Genomic DNA, 5,453 nt, shown 5'->3' with positions numbered 1-5,453 from the left:
AAGGATTTATTAAGTTTATCTAACTCATATTTGGATTCATCCTTAACTTTTTCTATCTTTGCTTTATAATCTCGATGCAAAGTTTCATTACATTTCACATTAACATAATTCTGAAGTTTAAAATTCTTTTCCAGCTCAGCATACTTTGCTCGCAATTCGTGATTCTCTTTCAAAAGAATATCTCCCATTAGAAAAAAAAATTGATCAGTTAAGGATCTATGCAGTGAAATCAGATAAAAGAATATGAACAGTTAAGCTCAAAAAGAAACCGAAAAACACAAACACTGAAAAACACACGCAAAAACAAATATACAATGATCAAAAAAAAAACTAAACACAGACAAACTAATAAACTAAAAACAGTCCAAAAGAAATCCAAGTCCAAAATTATGAGTCTAAGTCCAAATCACACCGATCCAAGCCCAAATACAATACAGATATGGAACAAAAACAATATACTATATGCCCTCGTAAGACTATCCAGAAATCCACTTGAAAGCTTCTAGTATGGATCCACTTCTCACRCCCTCGTATCAGTCACTTCTGTGATAACAACTTGTGTCAAATAACTGCTCAAACTTAAATCAGCAATCAAAACTGTGAGATCCTGCTGCTGTCAAAATAACAGAACCAAAACAGTCAAGCACATCTTATGTCTCAATTGGTACAATAAACTGTGTAGTCTCAACAAACAACTAAAATTCAACTTAAACCTGTGAGCTATTGTTTCAGTCCTGCACACTGTTAATAATACACAACCTGTTTAAATCTGTTTAAAACACAGTCTGCTTTAATACTGCTTCAAATCTGTTTAAAACAGTTGAAGACTACACACTAAACTCAGTCAAGATAATTTCTGTTCAAAGCTGTGTATTACTATTATTGCTGTAAAAAACAATCAAGATCAAAAACTGTTATTGCTACTGTTTTGAAACATGAATTAGTCAAGAAACAAACCTGCTGTTGTGTAGTTGCTGTCACAAAACAGACTGTGGAGCTTACCAACTGTTGTTTTAAACACCAACACAACACAGCAGAAACAGCAAACCACTATCACAATGTTTAAACCTATTACTGTACAAAAATTAAACCTGCTGCTGCTTTGTGTTTGCTGTCGCTGTCTCTGTGTAGCTTCTGAACCTTGTTGTCAAGTCCTGTCAAAACAGTTTACAAAACCTGCTTGTTGCAAACGCAACCTGCTGTCAACAGAACTTAACCTGCTGTCAAGATCAACAAAGCTTAAAAAAAATTCAGCTTCAACACATTTTCAACAATGATGAACAGAACTTCTTTTGACCATTTATAACAACAAGATCACAGCTTGATATGTTCAAATCTGTCAAGCAAGCTGTGTTAGACTTATCTGTGTCAATATCACAGATGTTGCTTACTACATTCCAAACAGTCAAACAAAGTGAAGTTGCTGTTCGAAGACCTTGCAATGCAGTTAAGAATCTGTGAACCTGCTGTATAGTCTTGCTGTCATATGGTAGTTGCTACCTGCTGTTTCTTGTTTCATCTCAACACAAACAGCTTCCAAACCAACATGCTATTGTTGCTGCTGTTTAGTTGCTGTGTAGCAGCTGTTATTTCAGACCACAAATGAATCCTCCTGAGCTGCTGTTTGAGCTGCTGTTTGAGCTGCTGTTATAAAGACTAATACCGGCTGTAAAAAACAAACAATCCTGATGCACACTGTTTCTGTGGAGTTGTTCTCCAAACTGCTTTTGCTTCAAATCTGAAATACAAAACAATCTTCAAATATGCTGTAAAAACAATCTTCAAATCTGCTGTAGTTCCTCATACGCTATGGCCGTGGTGGCTCTGCTGTCAACAATATTTGAAAAACAGCTTAAACTGCTCAACAAACTGTCTAAGAAGCACAAAAACAGCAGTCTATATAAACAGATCGTGAGAGTACAAAAACAGCAGTCTATATAAAACTGTTTTCAGCATGCATCAATAGAAGTCTAGATGACCCTTTATCACACACAGCACAAATCAAACAGCAGAAAGTACAGTTTAATGAATCCGTCCAAATACACAGCTTAAACAGATTACAGCATCAACAAACAGATATGGGCATTAGTGACCTATGACAACAAACTCTAAACAAACACAGAAAATCTTTTGTCTGTCTCCCTCTGAAACTGCTGTTATGTGGTCCAAGTATGATTTAGACTAACATGCAGTCTACTCACCAACAACAATACCTGTGTAACAGTGTAAATCGAAGCTTAGATCTTTACAGTCCAAACAATTCACTGTCTGTCACCACTTGTGTTATGACAGCAAGCTAAACCACTTGACTGTTTGAAAAAAAATTCCTGCAAGCGGTGATTCTCAAGACCAGTTTGTTAAGCTCAAAGACAAAACACAATGATACCAACCAAATCCAAAATCTAAACACACATGACAGAATCAAATTCGAACAAAACTATAACTTGGTTTGTCCCACTTAAATTGTAAAACCAAGACAATTCACAAAACCATCAGATTCCATATTGTCCCACTTAAAGCTTGTTCAAGATCAACATCATAAACCATCCACCACTGTGTCTCTGAAATCAATTGCTTTAATTGAACACAAAGACTAATCTGGACAGAAACTGTGAAATTGCCTAAATTGCATAACACAGGGATGAAAATAGAGCAATTTTTGTCAAAACAGTCAAGGTATTACAAAAATTCTAAGAAACAGTGAACAAATTAAAATCTGGGTAATATGAATTGATAAATTGAATCAAGCGGATTAGAAGTCCGCTCAATCTAGTTTGATGCACAACAAATTCTAAGTTCTAAACCGCTCGAATACTGGACAAGAGGTGATCGGTTTAGGTATAAACCGCTCAAATTGAAAACCTTGATATGAGATGAAATTGAAAAGCAAACCTGATGAGTTGTGCGGTTTATCTTAAATCGCTCAAGGAAAACTCAGAATCCGCTCAGAAAACCGATGAAACTTTGTTGTTTACCCTTAGCCGAGAAATCAATTGGGTCTTGAAGCAAACCGGAGAACAATCCGATCAATAGGTGAGCGGTGTAATCTCCTCCCTTCTCAAGTGGCGTGCGGTTTATATGAACACCGCTCAAATGGTATGCGGTGAAGATGAATACCGCTTGAGAAATCCGGTGATGCTATGTGCGGTTTACCCTTTGTCTAGAAGATTGAAGCRATGAACACTAACCAGAGAACAATCCTTAGATGAAAGCCTTCTACGATCCGCTCAAGATTGAGAATCAAAATGAAGAAGAAAGCCTTCAAGTAAGCGGTCTATATTATGGGCTAAACAAATTGGGCCTTTTTTTAAAAATGGGCAGATTAACAAAAAAAATAAAGAAAACAAAAATAAAACCAGATCAAACACTATCAAAAACACAAAAACAAAAAAAAATTAACAAAAGTTGAATCAAAAACACTGATTTACGAAAAAAATTAAGAACACAAAAAAAAAATTTAAAACAAAAAAATCCGATTAAATCTTGATAAAAGTTGATCAAATCACAAAAATTTGTGAATAACAAAGATTCACAACACGATTCCGAGCATTTTGATCATGTTTTTAACACCAAAACACAAGATTTTATGAGAAAATCGGATCAAACAGAGAAAAAAAATAAAAAACACGAAGAACACGAAGAACACAAAAATTAAGAAATTAAAAAAAACTTATCTGATCGATTTCTTTTTCTGATTTCTTGCATCCTGCTTTGATACCAATTGTGTGTCCACAATTACTGATCAATCTTCATAATCTTCATAATCAACAATGGCAGATTCATATTTTCATGTAAGAACATCAAGAACACTTRAGAGAAAAAGTCAATGCATGTAAGCTCAGTCAAACTCTCAATTATCAATCAAATCTTACAATTAGCTCACTTACTTACTAACTACAAAGATTACCTACCTATTTATATGGTCAACATATTAATACAAAGTCAAAGTCAAACTAGTCTAAGAAAGTCAAACACGCTGACTTTTACAATTATAGACTAAAATTAATCTTTCAAGACCAATACAATTAATACTGATTTTTCAGTCCTAACAATCTCACCTTTCCGTCTCACACCCAAGATATAAAAGCTTAGCTACTCATAACGGAAAGTAAAAAATAAATGAGGGAAAATAAAGACATAAACGTAAATTGTGTAAAGTAAATAACGAGAAAATAAATGACGGAAATGTAAATGATGAGAAAATAAATGACGGGAATGTAAATGACGAGAATGTAAATTACGAAAAACTTCAAGAACTTAATTATAACCACCCTTGGAGAGGGTTTACAATACTAGCAAATGGAATGGATGAAAGTAGGAGTAATGGATGATGAAAATGGAACCCCAAGCCCTCCTTTTATACCCAAAGGAGGCACAAAAAGAAAAAAAAGACAAATCTTGGAGGCTAAGCTTCTTAAAACTAGTTACAAAGTACAATTAAAGGAAATAGAAAGTACATATTCCTAACAAGACTTTTAATCTCAGATTCCAGCAATTTCCAGCTGTCTTCCATGAATACAAAAAGGCAGCGTCTTAATCATTAAGCCCTCCAAAAAGCTGTGCATGTATCAGATCGATCCTGCTCCAATGCTGTAGCATCCTGTTGTTTTCACAAAAACTCCCCATTAGCTTCATTCAAGAGTACCAACAAGTCAACCATAATATTTAGCTTCATAATAACAAATGTATAAAGAAATAAATAAAAATGACTCAAAGTGAGAATGAAAAGAAATTATTCTACTAAATAAGACGTAAAATGAGTGCTTTATGTGTTAAATTCTCACACATATCATACCCCCAAACTTAAACCGTTGCTTGTCCCCAAGCAACCAAAGACAAATATGATGACAAAAATACATGATCAAAGCATTAAGTGCCTTCCCAAAGAGAGTTATAGCATCATGATGTTCATAGCCTTTCATAAATCTAAGATGTGTTACTCAAAACCAAGTTCTTTGCATGAACCATAGGCTAGCATTCCCTTTTCTTTGTTAAGTTCAAACACAATCATCATTTTAGGATCAATAGGGCTTAAAGGGGTTTTCTCTCATTGGCGTATCTTTTTTCTCATAGCCTTTTTCACTTGTATACTCCACATATAAATTTTTCAAAATTTTGGGCCTTTTGGCCTCTTTTGTTTGGAGTTTGCACATAATCCATATGGGACTTTTGTTGTGCCATTTCATATCATTTTCTAAAACACATAGCCCCTATGGGACTTTTGTTATGTTTTCAACACCCTTTGTGTGATAAGGAATCAATTTAGAGCTTTGCTCTTTTGTATTGACTTTGTGTCCTTATGTAAACTCCTCCCCCAAACTTGAATATGACAATGTCCTCATTGGCATTTTATGGGGTAAATGGTGTTTAAAGGGTGCAAGTGGCTAGTATGAGTATAGAAAATATGGTCTATCTCATTTCCTAATGGTGATTTGTGTGATCAAAGTGTTTTC

General features: G+C 34.6%; 1 long non-coding RNA gene across 1 annotated transcript; it reads right to left on the bottom strand.

Moving 5' to 3' along the window:
• Positions 1-369: 369 nt before the first annotated feature.
• Positions 370-3,167, bottom strand: LOC112503200. The gene is made up of 2 exons (XR_003067882.1): positions 2,893-3,167; positions 370-1,738 (listed from the first exon to the last, which is right to left on the bottom strand). It is a non-coding gene; the product is annotated as an uncharacterized LOC112503200 (long non-coding RNA).
• Positions 3,168-5,453: the final 2,286 nt, after the last annotated feature.

Source organism: Cynara cardunculus, unplaced genomic scaffold (assembly GCF_001531365.2).
Source record: "Cynara cardunculus var. scolymus isolate 2C unplaced genomic scaffold, CcrdV1 Un_Scaffold_2675, whole genome shotgun sequence".
In the NCBI taxonomy this organism is placed as follows: domain Eukaryota; kingdom Viridiplantae; phylum Streptophyta; class Magnoliopsida; order Asterales; family Asteraceae; genus Cynara; species Cynara cardunculus.
This window is presented reverse-complemented; position numbering and strand designations above follow the sequence as displayed.